The sequence below is a fragment of the Neofelis nebulosa genome, chromosome 14, assembly GCF_028018385.1.
Source record: "Neofelis nebulosa isolate mNeoNeb1 chromosome 14, mNeoNeb1.pri, whole genome shotgun sequence".
Classification (NCBI taxonomy): domain Eukaryota; kingdom Metazoa; phylum Chordata; class Mammalia; order Carnivora; family Felidae; genus Neofelis; species Neofelis nebulosa.
In genome coordinates, this window is record NC_080795.1 from 62,816,081 (window position 1) to 62,842,096 (window position 26,016).

Consider the following 26,016-nt stretch of genomic DNA (forward strand, 5'->3'; position numbering starts at 1 on the left):
CGCAGTCCGACCTGATGTCTGCCCCCAGCCCACCGCTGGGGCCACAGTCAGACTGGTGTGTGCCTTCTCTTCCCCTCTCCTAGGGGCGGGATTCACTGTGGGGTGGCGTGGCCCGTCTGGGCTACTTGCACACTGCCAGGCTTGTGGTGCTGGGGATCTGGCGTATTAGCTGGGGTGGGTAGGCAAGGTGCACGGGGGCAGGAGGGGCAGGCTTACCTCGCTTCTCTTTAGGTGATCCACTTCAGGAGGGGCCCTGTGGCAGCGGGAGGGAGTCAGATCCACTGCCGGAGGTTTGGCTCTGCAGAAGCACAGAGTTGGGTGTTTGCGCGGAGCGAGCAAGTTCCCTGGCAGGAACTGGTTCTCTTTGGGATTTTGGCGGGGGAGATGGCGCTGGCGAGCGCCTTTGTTCCCCGCCAAGCTGAGTTCTGCCGTCCGGGGGCTCAGCAGCTCTCCCTCCCTTTGTCCTCCAGCCTTCCCGCTTTCTGAGCAGAGCTGTTAACTTATGACCTCCCAGACGCTAAGTCGCGCTTGCTGTCGGAACACAGTCCGTCCGGCCCCTCCGCTTTTGCCAGCCCGACTCGGGGGCTCTGCTTGGCCGGCGAGCCGCCCCTCCGCCCCGGCTGCCTCCCGCCAGTCCGTGGAGCGCGCACCGCCTTGCCGCCCTTCCTACCCTCTTCCGTGGGCCTCTCGTCTGCGCTTGGCTCCGGAGACTCCGTTCTGCAAGACTCTTACTTTTAAATCTACAGTCCCAGTCTCCTTTCTGAATGGCAAACTCACGTACCTAACTACCTAACTGGCATCTGCACTTTGATGTCAACTAGCCATACTAGTCATCACATGGGCAAAATGGAAGTGTCCACCCCCTACTCACAATATTGGCCCTCCTATAAGGTTTTGCTGTCTTAGTAAATGTCCTTACCACAGAACCCTTGGTACAGGTAAAAAATCCAGGATTTGGGGATTTTTATTACTTTATTTTCCTTACACCCCGTACACAACTTTGCAGGCTTTTTCTCCAGAATGTGTCCTGAGTTCAGCTACTACCCACAAATCTTACTGCTAATACTTGAGTTCCAGCCTTCATCGTTGCCTGTTCTATAGTGGCCTCCAGCCTTGCTGATCTCCATGCCTTCACACAGTGATGTGCTCTTCCCTCGCTGAGTTCTTCTTCAAGGTAATCATTTTAAAATATAAGTCAGATTAAGTTACTTCTCTTAAAACCATCCAATGATTTAGCTGTTTATTTGTTTTGTATAAAATTATGGCCTATTTCCCAATGACAGTATAAGCTCCTTAGGTGGAGGACCCTGTCTTTTTTAACTGTATCCCTGGTGTCAGTTTATATTTGGAGTCTCTGTATCAGATTCAGGACCTCACTGTTAGTTGCCAGGATTCCAGGTCTCCTGAGACCATAGATGTCCATTGTCCCTGTTGCTTCCAAGGATTATTCATCTGGTTGAGATCATAGCAAATACAGGTGCTAATGCACTTTACCATTTTTATGTGGGAGAATCTTTATACATTCTGTTCCACCTTCTTCTCTTTGGAAGTAGAAGATATTTAGAAAGCATAAAACTTTGAAGCTTGTTGGTTATAGGCTTATATCAGCCATGATATAATATCAGCCATGGCGTTAGGTAAAATCTTCACCTCTCTTAGTCTCAATTTCCTCTTATATAAAGTGGTGATAATTTTACTTACTTTTCAGAGTTTTATTTGCTGGGATAAACAAGCAAATTTCACTGCATGAAGGTAGTGATCGATCAATATCACTGTTATTATTCTTTATTAATTTGTTGTATCTGCAATTTTCTTAAGAAGATAGATGCCTGAGGAATTGGGCTTTGATCCAATCTATGGACTTCAAATTCCACTGGCATCAGCTAGTCCTGTGAGATGCTGTGTATGACCCTGTTAGCAACACTTTCTCTGAGCCACTTTCTCTTCTTTGATTTGGAAGCAGATTTAGACGAAAACAAAGCGAACTTAGAGGTGCCTGAGTACAGTCCCATCGACTTGTTTATTGGGTTGCATTGGGCAAGACAGTTAAATTTTAATTTATTCTTATCACTTAACTTTTGTTTTCCTCATCTGCGTAGTGAAAATAAATTTTCGCTTGCAGGCCTTATATTATGGTTTTTGTAGTGAACATTTCTGAGTTTGTCTCTTGGGGATCATCTCCAACTCTCCTGGATCTTCCTCCAAATTCTGCTCCCATTTCTTGTCATCCATATGGTGACTTCAGGAATAGAGAGAGTTCATTAGCCCAGCAGGGTAGGCAGGATCAACAGAACATTTGTTGCCAGGAATTTTGGAATTGACAAGTGCAAAGGAAGTTAGTATCTCTGTAGGGCCAGACATTTTAAGATATAAATCTTTGGAGCTGTTGGTAGGCCAGTTTCCTGCCAAAGGGAGAAAACTTGTCTGCAACAAGAGGAAATAAAAGGCACGTGCAGAGAAGGCCGTGGAGAAATCATGCCGTAAAAGACTTGGTAGACTTTGAGTTGCTGGTTCTAAACATTCCTAAAGTCCTGCTATATCCATAACCCTCCTTTGGTCTGCTTGTTTAAACTTCTTTGGAATTTTTTTAGTCATAATTCATCCTTTCTTGCCTCAATGAGTCAGAGTCCTGTTTCTGACACTTGCAAACAGGGTATCCAGAAGCCAGTGGCCTTTTGTAAGTTATGTGCCTTCTCTGAGCCTTAGTTTCCTTCACTGTCAAGGGCACAATACTTACTTACATTTAAAAACCTATATGGTGCCTGATACATGGTTGGTGATTCCTATTAGGTAGCTGTTCTTATCATTAACAATATACTCCTGTTAGTGATAGACTCTCTTTGACCCACTCACCTTCTGTCCCATTGTGCCTTGTGAGTGGGCCTTGTAAGAAAAAGCAGACTGAATGTGCACCAGAGGTACTAGAAGCAGGAAGTGTTTCTGACAGAGACTTCTGGAAAGCTCTCATTTTAGTCAGGCTAAGGAGTTAATGGAATTTGGAATTGATGAGTAATGAAAAGAGAGATTAGCAAGGCTGACATGATCTGAATTTCTTTAAGAGTTCTAACTAGTCAGTCTCCAGAGTACCAATTTAAATCATCTTGGTCACATTGCAAATAAAACTTGTGATTGCTACCCCCCCAAACAGCATTTTCTTACCTAACATCTGCTGTTAACAGAAGTGGTAGGAAACAGAAAATGAGGGAAATGATAGAAAACAGAGCAAGAGTTTTAAGACAGGCGTTCTAGAGGTGAAGAATACAAACATAGAGCCATTTCTTCTCCCCCTTAAATAACAGAGGAGAAGAAAGCAAGGTATGATAAAATATTAGTTTCACTGTAACATAGACAGCCAATTTATGCTTTTTTTCATCAATAAACTTTGTTTTTAGAGCGGTTTTAGGCTCACAGCAAAGTTGAGCCAAAAGTACAGAGTTCCCGTATCCATTCTGCTCCCCTCCCCCCCCCCCCCCATCCGACCTCCCCGTTATCAACATCCAGAGTAGTATACTTGCTACAATCTTCCTTCACTTAGCAATATGCATTTCGGTTTCCTCCAGTTCTTTTCTTGGCTTGCTAGCTCATTTCATTTTAGCAGCGAATCATATTCCAGTGTCTGGATATGCCACAGTTTATCTTGTATTGAAGGAAACCCTGTTTTTGTTCAAAGTTTTCCAAATTTCAGCAATTATGACTAAAACTACTGTAATCATCCATTTGTAGGTTTGCGTGGACATAAGTTTTGATTCATTTGGGTAAATACCAAGAAGCATGGTTACTGGATCATATGGGAAGAGGATGCTTAGTTTTGTAAGAAGTTGCCAAACTATCCCCCAGGGTGATGGTACCATTTTCCATTCCTGCCAGCAATAAATGAGTTCCTCTTGCTCCTTGCCTTCATCCCCACCAGCATTTAGTGTTGTCAGTGTTTGGGATTTTGGCCAGTCTAATAGAGATGTGGTGATATCTCATTATAGTTTTAATTTGCATTTCTGTGATGACATATAATGTGGAGTCTCTTTTCATATGCCTCTTTGCCATCTATATATCTTCTTTGGTTAGGTGTCTGCCAGGTCTTTGGCTCATTGGTTAATCAGTGTTTGTTTTCTTATTGTGGGATTTAAGAGTTCTTTATATATTTTGGATAATAGTCCTTTATCAGACGTTTCCTATGCAAATATTTTCTTCTAGTCTGTGGCTTGTGTTCCTATTTTCTTGAGATTGTCTTTATAATCTATGTTTTTGAAATTGAAAATAGAGCTATTTCTTTTGATGTGTGTGCACTGGTACACCTCAGGTTTAAGAACATCTCAAGGCCATGTATAAATTTCATCACTGCTCCATCATCCACCTCTGATTTTATGGACAGCAGTTGTCTCTGTCATGCATTCCAGACAGTCACCTCAGCTATTACTACTGTCTCTTCCATTCAACATATTTGCCAAAATTCGCACAGGCAGAGATAGGAGAAATGCAGTACAGCCTTAAGTGATGTCAAACAGGACTAAGTTCAGCACTGATTTTTATAATCTTTATCAACATACTATAAACATAAAATGAATTGACTTTATCCCCTCCTACTGCAACAAACAGAAACAGAGTCCTTTAAGCTGATAACCTGGTTGTATTTTCTCAGAGTGAATTTAAGAGGCAGTAGGAGTCCATTGGCATCTGACTTCCATAAGGAACAACTCAGCATAAAATTCTACAAAACAAAACAAAACAAAACAAAAAATCATTGTATTTGGCAGGAACTCAATTTTCAATACCCTCAGGCAACAAGTCAATTAATTATGTCTTTTGTAGGGATTCAGTCGCTCTGGGGCCACAAGTGCAGCTATTCTCTTATTCAGACGCATTTTATTCTTAATTCGTTCTGATGGCTCCTGAGGATATCTAGTTCTTAAAATGAGATATTTGCTAGCTTATGTATTGATGTTTCTTTTATAGATGAGGCCAACATCTGGTCACACATACATACACACTGCTATGAGATAAAAGTTAGGCAAGACTAAATCTTTTTATTCCATGTTGCCTGGTTTTGAACTTTGGAGTTTCAGACAAATACACGTGCTTAAAAGGATCAAACCTCTGCTCTGAAAAAAAAAAAAAAAATTAACTTTATCTTTAGACCTCACTGCTGCTCTCCATTATTATAGTTAAATTTTAATGCATGGCATATTTCCATTTTTGCCTCAGCTTCCAGGAAACAGAATAGCATTCACTCTCGATAGTAATTGATTATTTAACTGGACCCTAGCCTCTTGACAAGCCTCACAATTGCTTCTATGTCCTTTGGAGAATTTTTTTATTGTTACTTATTATATTCAGTGGTGTGTTTCATTCTTAAGCAATTTAAATGATTTTTAAAGAAATTCCAATGCATTTCAATAACTTCTTTTAGCAGAACTTTACTGAGTACTATGCCAATAAGGCATTGTCTCTTAATTTCAAACCTACCCTCTGTACTCAGCTTTGTGAGGCTGGCTCACTGGCAATGTGCAGGCCTCATTGCGACTCCTGGTAGGCTGGATTCATGTTGGGATCTGCCAGTAGGGGGCGACAGAGGGAGACTGGCAGGTTTGAAGAGGAAAAAGGGATATTTTCCTTCCTCTCAGCTTCCCATGGGCTGGCTACCTTTCAGCTTTCTGTTCCCAGCATATTACCCAAACAATACTTCTTTATCTCTTAGCAGTTGATCTTTCCCATAGCAACCACCGGATCCAAAGTGCAGTTACTTCTTCCAGAGTGAGCAAAGCTCATTTCATCTCACTTACCATCTTGCCAGTCGTGACCTGTCACAGTCCCTCTTTGAAGATGTGGATGCTGAGCTCACCACGTTGCTCTTTGATGCTTAGAGACACCAGCTGTGGAGAGCTCCCTCCTCAGAGCCCAGAATTTCAACTTGCAAGGACCCTCTCTAGGTTTCTAGGATTTGTTATTTCCAACATCCCCTTTGCTCCCCCAGCCTGACAGGTGGTAGTCACTTCCAACAGTTGCCACTTGTGAAATACTTGTGAGTTCTGTCTGTATTCCTTCAGGTACCTAGTTAACTTCATAATAATTAGTACTTGTTTATATTAAATTCCCTCTCATCAAATAATTGGTATAGTCTCTGACGCCCAGCTGGCTCCTAACTAATGGAGATGCTTAACATGAATGAGGTATAGTTTTAAGTGCCATGGAATGGCCCTGACCCAGATAAATCTGCTACTTCCATAGAATTGATCTTCTTGTAGGGTTGGACAGGCAACATGCATAAATACATACAGTAAAACCTTAGTCTGTGAGCATAATTCATTTCATAAACATGCTTGTAATCCAAAGCACTAGTATATCAATTTCCCCATAAGAAATAATGGAAACTGGAGTGACTGGGTGGCTCAGTTGGTTAAGCATCCAACTTCAGCTCAGGTTATGATCTCACAGTTTGTGGGTTCAAGCTACGATTCTCTTGCGATTCTCTCTCTCCCTCTCTCTGATCCTCCCCCACTTGCATATACTCTTTCTCTCTCTCTCAAAATAAATAAATAAATAAACTTAAAAAAAAAAAGAGTGGAAACTCAGATGATTCGTTCTACAACCCAAAAATATACATATAAAAATGATTACAATACTGTAAGATAATACAAAATAATAAAGAAAATATAAAATGTAAAGAAAGATAAAAAAAATTAACCTGTACTTACCTTTGAAAACTTGCATGGCTGGTGTGAGGGAGACAAGAGAGAGGAGGGTTTTTATGCAAGATGACTTTCACTATCACTAATGGACTACAGTACAGCATTAATAAACTCCTGTCATATACTATATTTAATGTAACTAGCAATGAGAGAGTAGAGGAAAGTGTCTATATCTGCAGGCAGCCTGACCTAGAATGAAGCAGAGCATTCCTAAGCTTACTGTTGTCTGGAAAAGCAAAGGACTGTCTGTAAGTGCTTTGAAGTGACAAAAAATACACTAGTGCCAGCTGTGGGCACCTTCCAACGTTCTGAAAAACCACTGATTTCTGCCAGACACTGCAGCCTGAGATTAAGCATCTGAGCACGGGAAACAATCACCCACAATCCCGCAGTGAGAGAGAGATGAACCATTGGCTCTGTTGTGACCATGTGACACGTACTACTTGTATTACAAGTCACTGCTCATTTATCAAGTTAAAATTTATTAGAAATGTGTGCTCGCTTTGCAGAACACTCACAGAACAAGTTACTCGCAATCCAAGGTTTAACTATATTAAGACAAATGATACTTTTTCATTATTATGCAAAAAAATAATAATAATAAAGGCCGGTAAGGGAGAAGAGAGTGCCTGGGTGGCAGGAAGAGGCTGCTGTTGTTTGGACGGTAGAGAAAAGCCCTCTCTGGGCAGGCCTGCACATATCAATGTTTTTGAAGGAAGAATAGGATCAAATTATATAGCTATGTGGAGCCACAATGTTTGGGGCAGAGAGATTTGGAAGTGCAAAGTCCCTTGAGCAAGCAGGCTTGCTGGATGGCCAGGGAATGGAAAGGCCAGTGTGTCTGTAATAAAGGGAGCAAGTAGGAAAAGTACTGGGAGATGAAAACAAAGAGGAGACTGGACGACCAGATCCTGCAGGGCTCTGGGAGCCATAGTCAGGATTTTAACTTTTCATCAAAGTGATATAGTAACCCAGTGAAGGAGTTTTGAATATAGGAAGCATAAGCATGTCCGCCATGATCAAAATTTTATTGAGCATGTACTTTGTGCCAGGCACTGCTCTAAAAGCCAGTATTATAGCAGTGAACAAAATCAGTTTATTCCTGCCCTGCTGGCAGTGCAGATAGACAAGGAACTACTAAGTCAATATGGAATAGGTCAGATGATAAGTGTTCTGGAGAAAAGTGGAGTGGGGTCACAGTGCAGGGAGTACCCGGGGGAGAGCCTGTGGAGAGCAAGGGACAGTAGGAAGGCCAGTTAGGAGCTATTGCAATACTCTGGGCAGGAGTTGATGGTAGTTTGGACCACAATGGGGATGAAGATGTTTTTTTAAAAATGGGGTCAGATTCTAGATATACTTCATATGTAGGGATGATAGGATTTTCTGATGATTTATATGGCTCCCCGTTGCTCTCAGAATAAGTACAGATCTTGGCCATGGCCTACAAGATTTGGCACGATCCTGTTTCTGCCCTGCATTTCTAACCTCTTCTCTCACTCCTGCCTCCCCATTATACACTGTTCTTTTACTCTACTGAACACTTAACCAATTTCCCAAAAGAGCCATGCTGTCACTATGCACTGCTAGTCATCTGCATATACCAGTGCCCTTCAAGGACTTATTTACCTATAGAGCTTTTTCCCCGCCTGCTTCAGGCCATGGCTTACATTTTTCCTAGTCACACAAGCCTCACCTATTTTCTGAAGATGAGGTTAGGTGTCTCTCCTATGAGCCTCACTCCAAGGCAGATATGATCTTCAGCAGCTAATCAGACATCCAGACAGCCATGCACTCTCTTCTTGTAATCAAAATTCTGTTTGTTTAGCCACATCATGAACTCTGTTTTGGCTTCACAGCTCTTGGTTGAGGGAAGAGCTGAGGAAGGGTCCCTTTAGACCACAAACATAAAGGTACAGGACCCAAAACAGTAGACATGCTTGGCGGTCATCATGCCATTCGATGAGTATTTGGTGTGGACATTCCTCAATGTGTTCGTATTTAGAAACAACTTTATAGTAATGAGGAAGAATTGGATGAGTCACTTATGTTTTTGTTTGGAATCTAATGTTTTGCTGTCGTGGCCCTAAAATGCCCTTTCATCTTTTTGTCAAGATCTTAACTTATTCACTTATTTTAATGCTTTGTTTTTACTTTTTGATTGTGAACATACACAGCTTTTAATCACCAACTCACAGCACCCTGTAGAAAGAGCTAACATATATGCAAAATATATCACATGCTCATTTCCCGAAATATGGAGTGAGTATCTTCAAACCTTGGAAACACTTCAGTTCCATGAAATAAATCTCCCCAGACTGGTAAATTCCCTGAGATTATCATAACAGACTTGCTAAATCGAATTGAGAAAGGATTTCTATTTTGAGAGAATACTGCTTTTGGCAGCCAGGGGAGCCTTCTGTAGACATCTTTTGGAGAATGGGATAACTCATCTGACTTCATCTTAGCCAGAAATAAATATTCTTGGTGCCTGATGTAGGTGCATTACCGGAAGGTTGGTAGTCTGGCTTAGTATTGCTTACAGAAATTATTTATGGTTGGCACTCCCAGTGTGTTTAAAAAAAACTCTTTTCACATTTTCACATTTGGTTAAATGTTTCTGTCTTGCTTTTCATTATTTAGTTGAAGTCTACCTTCAAAATCCTCAAAGTAAGGTTGTTGTTGGACACAGCTCTATCTGAAATCCAGGAAATAGTTTTCATTTTGGCCCCTGTTCCGGAGAACCCACATCATGTATATTCATGCAATTTTCTCATTCGAAACTACTTTTTGTTTCTCAGTTGCAGCCAGGCTTTTATTAACATGCTTAAACCAGTAAATCTTCATCTTTACTGGAGTGAGCTAATCGTGTCCTATAATGAAGAGATCTGAACTTCACTTGTCAAGTTTACGTTTATACACAGGCCACCTCATTGAAAGCAGACCAGCTTAAGGAGTGTCTTTTCAAAAAATACATTGAATGAGTACTTAAAAAAAATATTTCCTTACTAATGATATTTTTATTTATTTGTTTGTTTGTTTGTTTGTTTATATTGTTTATTTATTTTGAGGGAGAGAGAGAATCCCAAGCAGGCTCTGCCCCCAGCACCAAACCCTATGGGGGGAGCTCCATCTCATGACCATGAGATCATGACTGTGAGATCATGACCTGACCCAAAATCAAGAATCAGATGTTTAACCGACTGAGCCACCCAGGCTCCCCACTAATGACATTTTAAAAACTTAATTCTATAGATGTTATTTTTGCTGGAAATATGCAAACTCTTCCTACTAGTATTTACAAATCTACTTCATGATACGCCATTTACTGTTGTTTAGAATGTGCACCTTACCCGTGACACTCTTTCTTATATGAAAATATGTAGTCGTTAACTTGTTTTATTAATTCCTTTAGAATGAGCTCTGTGTTCCTCTCTGCTTAGCTAACTCCTCTGCCCCTGTCAATCCAGGTGAAATCTCACCTTACAGCTTTACCTGATTTTGGCAAAACGTTCTGTAGATCATGGAGATGCTGCTACTAACTGTATTGTATGCCCTAATTGGAGTCAATGCAGGCAAATATTACCTGGGTGTCAAAATTTGTCCACTTATAAAAATGAATGTACTATTATAATGGAAATTATAGGCACTGGGATAAGTTTTGTTTGTTTGCTTGCTATTTAACAACTGAGATGCATCGTAGGGGACATTGTTTTGGCCCTTCCACAAGCCAGTTAACATTTATCCAGGTAATAGCATCTGATATATCTTGGGACTTCTACCAGTGATGCCCACAGTGTGGACCTATAACTGATCGGAGAGAATGAGGTTCAGTACCTAAGAAGTCTTCATTGCATTGGCATTGGGCTGTGAGGATATTATCCTTGAGTTCCAGAGGCCATTTTGCTGGGCAAACAAACTTGAAAATTAAGCCATTTCAGAAGAAAGAAGGCATATGGGACAGACCACTTCCTGACAGTATGGAACACCTGAATCCAGGTGTGCCAGAAGCTAGAGACTCCTAGGGTTTTCAATTACATGGTCAATAAATGTATTTCAGTTTTACTTATGTATTTACTTTTTTGCTTAAGAAAGTTTAGGTTAAGTTTTTGATGTTTGCAATTGAAAGAACTCTGGGAGCGCCTGTGTGGCTCAGTTGGTTAAGTGTCTGAATCTTGATTTCGGCTCAGGTAATGATCTCCCGGTTTGTGAGATAGAGCCCTGTGTCGGGGTCAGAGCTGAGAGTGGATTCTCTCTCTCCCTGTCTCTCTGCCCTCCCCCCTCAAAATAAATAAATAAACACTTAAAAAAAAGAAAAAGCTCTGAATAAATATGTTAGTCCCAGCTTTATAGATGAGGGAATTAAGCTGAGAGAGGTTTAGAAAATTGCAGAGCAAAACTAGAATTAGCAGTCAGGTGTATCTACCTCCATGGTCCATTCCCTCTTCTCCACTGTAGTGCTATATAGTTTTCTGGTATGCTTTGCTGGTATGTTCTGGCTCCATGAAAATAAATGTATGTATTTATCTGGGAAGGTGGGACAGATAAAGGCCTAGATTTGCAGTGGTATCATTTTCTACTAGTATTTTGGAGGAAGAGATTATGACGGACATCGAAACGTTTGTGTTCTAAGTACTTGTAATAGAAGCTCCATTAATATTCATTGAGTTTTTCAGGGATTAATATTCAGCACACGTGGTCTTTCCCGGTTTCCAGCACGTTGGTTGAAGTCAACACCATTCTTATTCATAGAGAGACCTGCTAGTCTTTGTGTCTGTGTTACTCCAGTGTCTCCTGTCCACAATCCCTGTCTCCACCAATTTACATTATTTTCAGAAACACAAACCAGGGTTGAGATAGCCCTTCACAAGGACACTTATATTGGGAAAAACTGGGAAAATTGTGGCTACTCCCAGGCTGGATTGCAGATAAGGTTGCAAGAAACATCTGAGTTTCATTCCTGGAATTGTCCCTGCATTTCAAGGTGGCCTGGGACATCATTATTTTTCTATGTTTCTCCAAAGGGAAGATAATAGAAGTAGGAGGGGAATGAGCAAACATCCCCAAATAAATAAATTTATTCTTTGCCACACTAAGTATTGCATTCCCATTTTCCTGAAATTACTGTGAACTCACAGGCCAGATCTCAAAGAGAGCCTTTGAAATTTCAGAAATAGCCCTTTTGATTTATAGTTAGAAGAACAAAAACAAAAACCCAACAAATGGAAAACAGGCTTGGTGCACACACAAAGCTCCAGGCAGGTGGGCCATTCTGCTCAGTCGGTGTCACTTACTAAGACCTAATTAGCTAGGCTGCCTTGGTGGCATTTTCAGAAAGGAAACTGGAATCCTCTGCTTGTAAATGTCTCTATTAGCTCAGTGTGAATGTTTTCATTGGCCTTTAGAGAAGACTCTAGGTCTATTATGGTTTTGTTGATGGCTAACAGTGTTCTTGGCGCTGAGTGAGATATAGAAGAAGGTACAGGATCCGCCCAAGGCGCTGCAACCTAAGTTAGTAAAACAAATAACTTGCTATTAGTCTTGACCTTGCTGGAAATTGGGCTTAAATATCAGTGGTGCTAAATTCCAGAATATTTCTATTTATGCCCCGTTGGGATGGGCAGGAATGACATTGTGGAACAACTGCATTGCTTAGTATGCTTCCTTTCTTCCATTTTTAGCATGTCCGTCTGTCTTCCATACTCCAGGGCTTTTTCCATGCCTGACTTAACCACATACATGGTGTTTCAGCATCCACTTGTTTTGATGTAATGTTTGCCCTCATCTTAGTTTATTCTAGTCGAATCTCATTTATCTCCACCCACTGTGGTGGTAGCAAAAAGTGTTGGTCCAGATCAACCCTAAGTAATTTTTTGTATGTGTGGGAACAAATATTTTTTTCTTAGAGACAATTGTGTGGGTGCTGTGGCACTTCAAATAAAATTGTGAATCTTGAGTGTGAACACCCATCAAGCTAGGCAGTGGTTGAAAATCAGCCAGCACCCTCTGCCCGTGTAGTTTTTCCCCATATAGGTAGGGAAGGAAAATATTTCACTTCAGACTCTGTGATGTTCGTACCTTTGGGAAGAGTGGGTGAAGTGGGAGAGGTGGTCAGGGGAGGGAGAGGATGACCAGTGTGACAGAATGTGGAAAAGGGAGGCAAGAAATACGTAATCTACAGGCTCATTTTTATGGCTGGTGTCAAGCTATTGCCAAATGGAAGCCTGTACAAGAAGGAATAAGTTGAGCTGTTTACAAGTTAAGCAAATTGTTGATCTTGCCCCTAATCCATACGTAGCTCTTGCTTGTAAGCACTCCAGAGTGTGCTAGGTTTGAGATATAAAGCTGACTGAAATCTGCTGGCGAGTTCGATGATATCAATGTCAGTAAAAATGTGGTGGACTATTGACACGTGCAATAGCATGGATGAACCTTGCGACCATATGTTGAGCCCAAGAAGTCAGACCCAAGAGCCTAGGGACCGACTCATTCCATTTAAATAAAAGTTAAAAAAAAACCAGACAAATTAAGCTATGATGTTAGGACTCTGCAGAATTTGGCCCTCGGCAGGGGTGGTGACTGAAAGAAGGGGTGATGTGGTGCTCTGGGCTGTTTGAAATGCTCTGTGTCTTGGTCAGGGTGCTGGCTGTATGGGTGTGTCCCCTTTTATAAATGTATCCAGCTGTATACTTATAATTTGTGTATTTTTCTGTATATATTTTGTATTTAATTTTAAAAGATTATTTTAAAATTGCTAATGTCTATTAGATGTTCGCTTGCATATATGTCATTATGGAGCTGCTAAAAACTTCTAAAGAGCTGTCTCTGCTTGGTTTTTCAAATTAGTAGCTGACTAACACTTGATTTCTGAGAGATATTTGTTATTAATTTCTGGTTACAGAAAAGGAGCCAGTGTGTCTTGGGCAGTAGCCTGATGGATATCTAGGTATTAGCGAGGGTATGTGCCCTCTTCATAATCAAAGGCAGTGAAGCCAAGAACTGAGTCCTCTTAGTGTGCTCTCTCTGGACTCAGGAGGAGGGAAGCGGGGCTAGATTATGGCAATTTCATGGTAGATAAAGAAAAATGTTCTTACTCCTTACTCCTCAGATCCTGAAAGGTATGGCAGCTACTGTCACCAGAGTCTGTCACCCTCCTTTGCACCGTGGCTCACTTTTAACCAGCACATCTGGGAGAACCTGCTCACTCCCTTCTCCAGTGAAAACAGTCTCTCTCTCTCTCTCTCTCTCTCTCTCTCTCTCTCTCACACACACACACACACACACACACACAGGGAGTAGGCATTGAAAGACTATGGTTGACCTGGTATATGAGAGATCAGAGAGAAGAAAGAGGACAGAGGAATGAGAAGATGAAGCGGTAAAGAAAAGAGAAAAGTGGAGGAGGTCAAGAGAGATGTGTTGAGGTATCTGGAGCTTGTAAGCTTCAAGGAAAGACCAACCAAGAGTGACAAAAGGGTCAAGTCTTCACACTGTCCTATTTTTAAACAAATGTTTAAAATATACTTAGAATATGCTAGGAATGGCCTTCATCCTATATACCCTATATAATTCTATTTAATTTTAATCTTATAGATGATAAAAACTGAGGGATCAGGAGAATGAACACAGTAATGTCAGACTACAGTCTAATCCCTCCTTATTCACTAACCTATATCCTCTTATTAAGAGCCCACTGAATATAAAAATAATAATGCAATATGTTCAGTGCCTAAGACATCCCAAGCATGTCTTTATCATCTTTTGTTTTCTTTTGATTTTATCATGGTAAGAACACTTACATGAGGTCTACCCTCCTAACGAAACCATGATGTAGAGTATGTTCATTATTGACTGTAGGTGCAATGTTGTACTGCATGTATCTAGAACTTATTCATTTTGCTTAACTGAAACTTTATGTCTACTGATTAGTAACTCCCTATTTATCTCTTACCTCCAGCCCTTGGTAACCACAATTCCACATTGTGATTCTGTGAACTTGACTATGTCAGTATTTCATGTAAACGGAATCACTTAGTATTTATCTTTTTGTGACTAGTTTATTCACGTAGCATAATGTCCTCAAAGTTTATCCATGTTGTCACATATTGCAGAACTTCATTTTTAAAGGATGAATAATATTCCGCCATGTGTAAATACCACATTTTCCTTATCCATTCATCTGTCAAGGGATATGTAAGTTGTTTCCGCATCTTGGCTTTTGTGAATAATGCTGCAATAAACACAGTTGTGTTAATATCCCTTTGAGATCTTGATTTCAGATCTTTTGGATAATTACCCAGAAGTGGTATTGCTGGATCATGAAGTTCTATTTTCCATTTTTTGAAGAACCCCCATAATGTTTCCAGAGTGGCTGTACCATTTTACGCTCCTACAATAATGCACAAGAGTTCCAGTTTGTCCACCTATGTTTGTCCTCACCTCAACATATTTATCTTAAATAATTTGTTTTTGTTCCTGCTGATCAACATGTGCATATGTCTAGGTCTGGTTATCCGTGCCCATTTGTACTGGCTCCTTGTTACTGGCTGTGACCTTCTCATTTGGGGTTCCAGCTGGAGCTGGGCGGGACTGCATGGAACCGCTCCAGGCCACATGGCCCCTCTGGTCATTCTGGTCTGGACTCATTCCTCCTCACCATCCATCCTCCCCACCAGGGCTTATCTGGAACTTGGCCAGCTCCCAAAGGGAAAGATAGGTCACTGGGCAGATGACCATGTGCCTTTAACTGCTGACCCTGATTTGTGTGTACTGGCTTTGAGGGAGGATTCTTGTGGCTTCTTTTCACTGTGGGTTTATATTTAAGCAAAGATTAGATTTGCTACACACTTCTCACTGACACATGAAGGTTTTGGGTGTGCATCATTGGATAGCTTCCCACAAAACCAACGGGCTATAGAAGTCAGTTGTGCCATATGTATATGTAATCAACTTAGAAATTCATATTTGCATGACCGAAATGACTCAAAAATGTTATAAAGGTTAGTTACAGAATCATCACAAGTATTTGAGTATCCATGACCTGCAAGTATTAAGCCAGGTAATTGTGTGGATTCAGAGGCATGATGTCAGAGGCTGGAATAAAGAAACAACTGAGATGAGGCTGACAAATATTGTACTAAAAACCAAGTCTGTGCTGAGTGAAGGTAATTAGCAATAGGAGAGCAAATGGACACATGCTAAGATGAAAGAGATGGTCACTTCGCATTGTGGGTAAAAGGACCTTTCCTTACATCTATAGAAGTGATTGTTTCTATATATTTGCCAATCAGATACAGTGACAATTGGTGGTTTGTATAAAGTATGTCTTCAGTGGCCAAATAAGGTAGGAAATACTAAAGAAAATATATGCAGGTTTCTCTACAGTAAGATCTTCCTGACTTGTTCTTAATGCTAATATTGAAGCTCCAAGACAGAGGTAGATTTTCTAGAATCCCGTTTTGCACCTTGAAAACATTTTTATATGCAATGTCTTCTGGAACTAGTCTTTGGAAAGGTTGGAAACAATGGTTTAACCTTTTCCAAATCACCTGCCTGTCATTTCATGTTCTCTTTTCTTTAGGTCTGGAGGAGAAAAATCTAGACAGCATAATGTAGTGGAAAATTGACCAGAGAGTAGCCGAAGATCTAGGCTCATCACTCAAGGCTGTTTTGATTTCACCTTCTATGAAAATAAGCCCCTCCCCCCCCATCACACACACACTGTCCTCAACAAGTTATTTTACTTGAGACTCAGTCACCCACAGATTTCCAGTTTCCTTAACCAGGGAACAGATCTAGCCATGAACCCTTAAGATGCATTCCTAACATCCATTTTCCTTTTATTTTCTCAAAGTACTCAGCTCTGAGACGTTACCTGGTGGCTTCTTTTGTGTTTCTCTGGGGCAACCCAAGAAAATGAAGAGATCAAGGTCCTAAAAGGGACACATGTGTTCAAGTGTCCTAGTTTACAGGTGAAGAATCTAAACTTTCTTCAGTTTGACTTTCCCTTGGATTATAGTGCTAGTTTGTGTGAGGGACAGTGGGGGACAGATTAAGGTCATCTGATTCAGTCTATGCTGCTTCCTGTGCGGGCACACAGAGACCATAGGTTCACCCCGGAGGTGTGATTCCCTTGACACAGGGCTAATCTGTGGGAAATGCCCAGGGGAAATTCCTCCCTTCCACCCAGATCCTCTTGCTCTTGTCAGACAAGGTAACACTCAACTGAAACCGTTGCTCTTAACTCTTGGGGAAAAAATATTCAGCATAAGCAATTAGGGTTCAAAAAGTCCATTGGCCTACTAGGGATTTACCTAACTCTGTCCCAGAACTATTTTTTTTTAATCCAAAAATCAAATTGTAAAAAATTTAACAGATCCTAGATGCTGTTATATCAAGGGTCCCAGGAAATGATTGAGTTTAACACTTGAGGGTTCCAGAATAAGGGCTAGGAAAATGCATGGTGTCTCTAAACCTCAGGCAATTTAACTGTGGCTGCTAAGGCATCCACAGAAAGAGTTTTTCAATTGGTATATTTATACTTTCTTTACTTAGTATTGATTCTAAATAAGGATAAAACCCATCCTTGATGGGAAGCCTATGAGTAAGAACAGATGAATTAAAGTTTGTTTTATCTTCCCACTTTCCTTTCACTGTAGCCAAAAAAAGCCTTCCCTGTAGAGGCAAACGGGATGTATTCTAGAGGAAGCAACCACTGCTTTCAGAACAACTCAATGATGAAGTGGTGGGAGAGTCCAGGGCAACAAGGGTGTTGGGTTCTGGGGCAAGTCCAGGTGTCCCTAAGCCTTTTGTCTATAAAGTTGGGGGAAATAGACCACCTTAAAGGTCCACAGTTTTCCAAACGTCCCCCGCCCATTCTGTATGTGAATGCCCAGGTGTGTCCTTTTCTAACCCCTCTATTCCTCTTAAAACATCTGCTTTTAGGTCACATGTAAAGCAAGCACTCTCTCTCTCTTTTAGGTCTTGCAACAGATAGACTTCATCATACATATTTGCTCATTGAGTGTCTGTGGAATTGAGAATAATCTCTGGGTATTTTGCCTTGGGAGAAAGAATGATCAAGGTAGGATTATTTAGGCATTGGATGTTTGTGTGTGTGTGTGTGTGTGTGTGTGTGTGTGTGCGCGCACGCGTGCGTGCTTTAGGTACAAACATCATTAAGTCACACTTGCTCAAACCCAAGGTGGGGCTCCAAACCCACGGTGGGGCTCAAGTTTATCTTTACTTCAGCTATGCAACAAAGGTGTGTGAATATGCAGGTAGATTGTGTTTGTACTTTAAAAAGCAATCTTTTCCAAAACTCTGGACATCCTACCCCACCCATAAATAATTCACTCCGACTTGCAGCTGGTTTTCTATATCCTGGTGCACAGGCTACTTCCCCCTGCAAATGGTTACTGCTGGGTCTTTGCTGATATGTTTTCACTTCCTGGAGCCCTTCATTTTTGCCCTCTTTTATCTCACTTACGTTGTATGTTTCCTTCTAAGTACCCTCGTCCTCCACTATCCAAGTTCATTGTTCTTCCTCCCAGAGTTCCAGAGTTCCATAGTGATTCACTAATGCCTCCAACTGAGTGTTTATTTCATTCTGCCTGACAGTGTAGTGAGATGTTAAAAGAGGGATCACAAGAGAGTAGAAAACGAACAGGCATTGGAAATACAGAGGAGGTTTTAGCTATGGAAAATTCTAACTGAAAAGTGTTAAGCAAGGTTATTGAGTCTGTTTGAATCTTAGTTTTCTTCTCTCTAAAGTGTACATCACAATCACCTTGCCAATTTTTGTCAGCATAAAATGAGCTAATGTATGTAAAGAGCCTAATACAATGTTTACTACAAGGTAGATAATAGCTCGAAGTGGTTATTATCAGTTACACTGATTTAGGCATTTTGTCTTTGTGTCATTTTCTTAGTGTGTTCCCAGTATCTGGAAACTGTATCTGTTTCAAAATTGTTTGTTGAATAAAGAAATAACTCCCTTGATGTCTAAAAGTTCTTATTATACATATAGAACTGCTATAAAATTTCATACACTGCTACTAAATAAATAAGGAAAAGAATTGTTTGACAAGGTAAACAGAGGTGAGAGAATAGGATGATGCAATTGTTCCAGACTAATTTATTCACCAAAGTAGTAATTCCATGGGGCAGCACTGGTGATTAGTTTATTGAATCATGTCGATCTTGAGAATTATGGGTGCACTGGACTCTGTACCTGGAGGACAGCAATAGTCAGCAATAAGAATTGATGATTATTGATCATCAATGATTATGCCTGGGCGTGGGCATAGCGGTTTAATACAGGCAACACCAACGATAACTTCATGAGGTAGATAGTAATATTGTCTTCATTTTATAAAAATGAAAATGAAGCCCATGGAAATGGAATAACTAGTCCAAATTTATAAAGGTGTAAGGGGTAGACATTGTGCTCAAAACCAGGCACTCTTGTTCACCAAACCCACTGTGACTACGGTGCCACGTGAGATTCTGTCCTCAGGCAGGTTACGCTCAAATTGAACGGAGTCAATTGATACAGAGTAATACATGCTCCAATCCAAGGACCTCAGGCAATTTGAGGCACAGAGAAGGCGCCATCTGAAAAGCAATGCTTTGCGAGGCTTTCTTTTTTCCCCCCCAGCTACTTGCTCAGTCATACTTTAAAGTTTTTTGACTACCTATTGGTGGGTTTTCCCCTCACTTTCTCATAGAACTACTATGATTCATTTAGCTGGAGGTTTGAACTGAAAGGGAAAGTACCAGCCTTTGGTCATGTTTACTCGTCGTCTCTCCATAGGGGTTGCATGTGGTCATGCAAAGAAATCAAACACTTGATTGTGTTCAGAACAATGCTGCTGTTCTGTGGAGGAACTAGAAAGCCCTTCTGTTATCTCTTGTTTCTCTGGTACAGTTCCGCAAACTGTGCAGTGGCTATTCTCACAATACCTTCTGCATGAACTTTGCTTCTTTTAAGGCTGGCTCTGGGAAAACCAAAGAGAAGATAGAATTGGTATAGCCGCAGCGGAGTGGCCAGACTCATTCAGACCCTACAGGTACATTTCTCAGAGCTAGGTAAGGAAGCTAGTACAGAAAGGAAGGAGAAAGAAAAATCATACAGGTGTCTTTCTCTCAGCCGCCCAATACAGAACTTGACATTGCCCCATTATAGTGACCCATGTTAGAGTCTTTGTAGAGAATAGCTTTCCCTGCATTAAGGATTTTGGTTTTCTGTTACATCGATTTATTAGTACCTTGTCTTAGAGTACTAATGCATTCATACTTGATTGCCATTTGGCAGAGAGAGAGAGAGAGAGAGAGAGAGAGAGAGAGTGTTCTGAGACAAATGGGGAAGGAATCCATCACATGATGGAGACAAGCTAAGGCATGCTGGAAGGCATTGATAAACCAAGGGGAAGAACATCTTTCACAGTTGGGAACAAAGAGATTGGGAAACCAGGTAAATTCCCTTTTCCCTTAGGCTGTTTCAGTCATCTTGCTTACAAATGTCTCTCCCTCTCTTCCTTCTTTTCCAGACACAGTACAAGGCAAATCACCAAAAGAGATACAAAGAAAAAAGGGAACTTGATTCCTCCTCCTTCAGGTTCACAGTCTAGCAAAGGGCACATGTGTGCACAGTTAGGTCTGCAGAGGGTCTGGTTTTGGAAGGCAGGTATGCACACAGTGGCATAGAGCCATGGAACTTCTTTCCTTTTTATCTTGATCCTGAGAAAGTGAAAATGGAAGGGCAGGCATGGCTGGGACTCAGGGTGGAACTTCTCTTCACCTTCTTGTGGATAGAGTTGCCTCCAATGTGGCGTGCATGCCCACAGCCTGGGAAATCTGCAAGCAGTGCTGTGGCCTTGTGAGAACTGGTGTGATCTGTTTTGCTGAGTAAACCCAGGTCTGGCCAAAGCGGGTAGATCATGAGAGTGCTAGCAATGAGAGCTGACTGTTTTTTTCTTTTTTTTTTTTTTTCTTTTGCTCTTTTTACATGCCAGTCAACATATTAGTCTATTTAATGATCTCAGCAATCCTGCAAGTACTTTTATCATTCCCATTTTACAGATAAGGAAACTGATGCTGAGGGAAGTTCAGTAACATGCTCAAGGGCACACAAGTTAAGTGGTAGAGCTGGGGTTTCCCTCAGGAGTCCAACTCTACATGCTAAGCCTTGACCATCATGTTCCTGGATATCCAGTACTTCATAGCACAAGTGAGTACAAATAGCTCCAAGAGCCCATGCTAGGGATCCAGAAGGGTCCGTGGGAATGCTAACCATCAGAAAGGGAAGCATGTACCATCCTGATAAGTAGTGGTCTTCAGTTTTTAGGGGAGAAGAGAAGTGAATGAGACAGATTTCAGTATCAGTAGTGGTTGGGAGCAGGTATGTTGTTAGAACAGCTGGAATGTTGTCTTCACAGTGGTCCACGAAACAGTTTCATAGCCTTTTTATTATTTTATTTTATTTTATTTTATTTTATCTTATTTATTCATTCATTTATTATTTTTGAGAGAGCACGTGCACAGTGTGGGGCGGGGGGTGGGCAGAGAGAGAGGGAGAGAGAGAATCCCAAGCAGGCTCTGCTGTGAGCATGGAGCCTGGCGCAGGGCTCAATCTCACGAACTGCAAGATTGTGACCTGAGCCGAAATCAAGAGTCAGACGCTTAACCGACTGAGCCACCAAGGGCCTCTTTATCCTTTTTTGAAAAGGCGATGTGGTGATTGTTCTAGGCCTAAAGTCTCTGATCGGCCAGACAGGCACCACTGTTGTCATTTTAATGTTCAAATCCAACACTAGTATCAATTGACTAGGAAAGCAGTAGTGATTTTTGTGTTCAATAGATAAGTTTAAACAAATATTTTTGTTTTTGCTGTGGGAAACTATAATAAAACAGAACTAGCCTTCCAAACACAGGTTGCACTATATAATTAGTAGATAAACATGGCTGCAGAAGTTGGCACAGCATGAACCTCTAACAAACAGCAGGGAAAAGAATATTGCAGTCATCTTTGGGTGAAGTTATAAGACCATGGCCGAAGGAACAGCCTTTCCTTAATGATAGTTTTATCTTTAAGCTTTAGCAAATATGTGACTTTACATACTGCCCTGAAAGAGTATTTTCAGATGAACATGGTCAGCAAGGATTTGACTTTTGACACCAGTACTAGAATGCACGGACGTGAAACCTCTTATTCGTTCAAGTTTTCTGAAGTATTGCCTTGATTTTAGGCAGACAGGAAACACAAATGGGGGCACAAAATAGAAGCCCAACTCGGAACGTGTTATACACGGAGTTTGGGTCTTTCTTGGAAAGGAGGGATTATCTGAAAAAAGATTGTTGCTTTTCATGTTCCATGTCTTCCAGCCTTTTTAGCGAACTGAGTTGTACAGCGTCTGCTCAAGCTGGGTTTCTCCCTGGTGAGCCTTCTATGGCTCAACCATTTTATGCTTTTATGGAATTAGTATGCTCTACACCGGTGACTGAAAATAATGCTACAATAACACCCTTGCATAAATATCTAAGCATCAGTGAGGAGTCCCATGGGAGAGAAACTGAAAAAGTATAAATGCATTTGAATTTGATGAGCATTACGAAATTACACCACAGAAAAAGGCGACAACAGTCGCCCTGTGTAGAGTGCTTTAGAGTGTCCATTTCTTGGCCTTGTACTTTTTCCAGCACCAGATATCATCTTTTGCAATTCTTGTAATTGGTGAAAAATGGCCTCTTGGTGTTAATTATTTCTAGTTCCTCAATTACCCCGGATTGAGTATCTTTTGATGTTTCTTGGTGGATTTTCCCTCTTCCTTTTTTGAACTGTCTGTTCAAATATTTTGTGCTTTTCCCTAGTGGTCTTGTTACATTATTCTTAGAGCTTTGTAAGAGCTTTTAATATTATGAGTATTGATTTTTTTTTTTGAAAATGTTTTCTCCCACTGTTCCTTGTTTTCTAAAGATCTTTATGATGTCTTTCGAAGTATCTAAGTTGAAAGATTTAGGTAGTGAAGTCTACCAGTATTCGTATTTATGTCCTTTGAGTTTTGTGAGTTGCTTAGAAAGACTTACATATGTATATATAGGAAGCATATTGCCAGTATGTGTGTGTGTACATTTATATATATATATATATATATATATATATATATATATATATACACTATAGTTTTTTCTAGTGCCCTACGATCATAATTCAAGTCCTAATTTAATTGTCTTATTAGCATGTTTTTTCTAATACTTTTCAAAGCTTTCTTTTATGCATTTTAGTCTTTCTGTTGTATATATAATGAAATACATAGCTTATTTTTCCAAATAGAATCTAAATTTTGAGTAGCACATAATTTTACCTCCAATTGAAATGTCACCTTTATCACATAATAAATTCTTATGGATGTTCATTTCTAGACTTTTATATTCTGTTCCACTTTATTTGTCTATTCATGACATAGTCACCACAATGTTTTAATATCTATAACTTTATATTTTGATTTGCTACATTGTTTTCTTTGTGTTGTTTGGAATTTCTTGGCTGTTTTTGGTCATGTACTCTTTTAGTGAACTTTAGGAACAGGTGAGTAAATGTCCATTTGAAAAATCTCAATGGAGTTTTGATTGAAACTACACAGTGTATGTAGATCCACTAGAGAAAAGTGAGTAATCTTTCCAAGCAACTGTGTCTACTCACACAGGATCTCTGCCAGCATGTTATCAGGCACTGGTACCTCTAAAATGTTTGAGTTGCTCAACACACTCCCAAAGTCAACACTGAAGAAAAATATTTCTCTTCCCTGTCTTAATGAATGTTAAGTCCAAACCCTGTCTCACATTACCATTGAAATGCAACTATGATCCTCAGATGTCTGCCTGGTTAAGTTCTGGGTATATCATGTGAGAAGCTTTGTTGTCTGACTCTAAGGTGGTTCACAACGGGATATCTGCACAATGTCAAAGTATGAGAATTTTTCCAGAAACCAAGGACTAGATTCATTAGGTTAGATTCATCACATTTTCAATGAAGACCAATTTTATTGGATTCTCTCCCTTTCATCTAAGGCTATGCAAACATGCCTACAAGAGCGCCACCCAATCCAGTTAATTCTCATTCTGGAAAATTATCAGTAAAATTCAACAACAAAAATTCCCACTAATATGTTATTTAACATTATGCACATTAAATTATTACATAAATTAATAAACTTTTCACTTTTTCTTTCCCTCCTTCCAATAATGCCTTAATTTATTTTTAAAAGATTGGAGAACATAGGTACCATTCTCTAAAGTGTAGTTTTTACTTATTATTGTAGCATTGTGATTCTTACAAATTGCAAGCAATCTAAATGTTCAAGCAGCTTGGTAAATACATCTTTGTATATCCATATAGCATTATATTATTCAGCATGTTAAAACAATGAAAGATTATTTGTAATATGTAACTGCATGAAAGGCTTAAGATATATTATTGAACAGAACTGAATCACTCTGTAGAATAGCATATATAACATGATCCATTTTTATTTAAAATAATTTGTTTATTGGGGCACCTGGGCAGCTCAGTCAGTTAAGCGTCTCGATTTCTGCTCAGGTCATGATCCCAGGGTGGTGAGATCGAGCCCCACACACACAGGGCTCTGCACTGGGCGTGGGCCCTACTTAAGATTGTCTCTCTCCCTCCCTCTCTCTCTCTCTCTCTTCCTCTGCTCCTCCCCCATTCTCAGAAAAATGTTCATTTAAATAAAATAAAATAATTTGTTAATTAAACACACATGTAGGCATACCTAAAATATATGTAAAAAATAATCACTGGATCTTGGAGTTGGGAAGTATAAAATTCACATTCTACCTCATTCATATTTATATCATTTAAACATTTTACAGTGAACATACATGTTTTATAATGAAAAATAATTTTTTCGTTTTATAAAATGAAATTTTTAGATTATTTATTAATGATCTTACTTCCTACAATAACACTTTCTCATTGTCACAGATTATTGAGAGATAGCTATGCCTCACAAATCATATGTTTTCTTCCATTACATCCCTGTACATAGAGTCATTTCAGGAGTATTACCATTATTACAATTCCTTGAAGTATTACTAAGTTTCTGTCACAAAACTAACTATATAAATTGCCCCATTTAATCCTCAGGACTGGGCTGGATATTGTCCCCATTTTACAGATACAAATGAATTTTAGAAATATTAAGTCACTTGCCAAAGTCCTCCAGCCAATTAATTAATCAACATAGTAGGGAATACAACTTTAATCTCTGATTCTGACCATGGGTTCTCCCAGTGTCCTACAAAACAGTGTCCATATGCAAATTAATAAACACAAACCAGAGAGACTTTTCAAAATTCAAGGCCATAACCTTCCCATACTTCTTTTGTAGATAAACCTGGCAGGGGTGTCCAAGGATCAAAATGGGTAAAGTGCACATCCACTGAATGACAACTTTATGGTATGACATGGGCACCTTGAATGGTCCTAATTCAGATCCCAGGTTAAGAACCACCATTGTGTCATACCCTGAGAGACAAGGCTGCATATTCGCACGTATGCAGACATGCACACGCATACACCTGTATATTACACAACTGTTGTGCTGGGGTCCTTTTATGTTCCTCTGCTTTCTTTTCTGGTTTCAGCCTGTTATGTCCTACAGATGGAATGTTGTAGAACACAACCTAGACATCATCGAATGTGGCCATGAAATATTTCCAGTGAAAGTTTTATTTCTACTTCCCCACCATTCAGCTTCTCAATCTACTGGTCATGAGAAGTTACTTTGCTTGATCAGAATTTGAGTTGAAATTTTTTCAGAGAATAAAGAAAATTCCCAAAGGTAAGGTTTCTATTACTGTCATGATCTTACTGAATTATAGAACATTCAGAAAAGTGTAATAACCTTGTGAAATTGGCTTTTTGGCTATGTTTTATTCATCTTTGAATTCTAAATACTTGCATGGCATGAACTTGGTGCTCAATAACTCCTTTGAAATGGACTATTTCTATTTGTTGTGAAGGGAAACTTTAGAGGCTCTCTCAAGAAATCTACCCACAACCTCCCCCCTCCCCAAATTAAGTGACTTGTACAAGGTCTCTTGCCTTTTTAATTGGAGAGCTGAAGCTAGAATCAAGGTCTTGTGTCTCCGGGACTCTCATCTTCTTTCAAACCATCACAACCCAGAATTGTTAAAGCAATGTTATATTTAATTGCAAAAAGGGCTCCAGGCTCATGGACATCCCTGATGACAAACCAGATCTTCAGTTGGGAAGTTCATGTGAATAGAAGTTCAAGAATGGAAATATATTTCA

The 26,016-nt window shown here is 40.1% G+C and overlaps 1 long non-coding RNA gene across 6 annotated transcripts in view; it reads left to right on the top strand.

Moving 5' to 3' along the window:
* The window catches only part of LOC131494476 (uncharacterized), a 259,326-nt gene that overhangs the window by 123,773 nt on the left and 109,537 nt on the right, over positions 1 to 26,016 (top strand). For 5 of the 6 annotated variants that reach the window (XR_009253424.1, XR_009253425.1, XR_009253422.1 and 2 more), the window contains one exon: positions 25,347 to 25,543. The exons of the other annotated variant lie outside the window; for it this stretch is intronic. This is a non-coding gene — a long non-coding RNA (uncharacterized LOC131494476). The remainder of the gene's footprint in view (positions 1 to 25,346; positions 25,544 to 26,016) is intronic. 6 annotated transcript variants of the gene reach the window in all.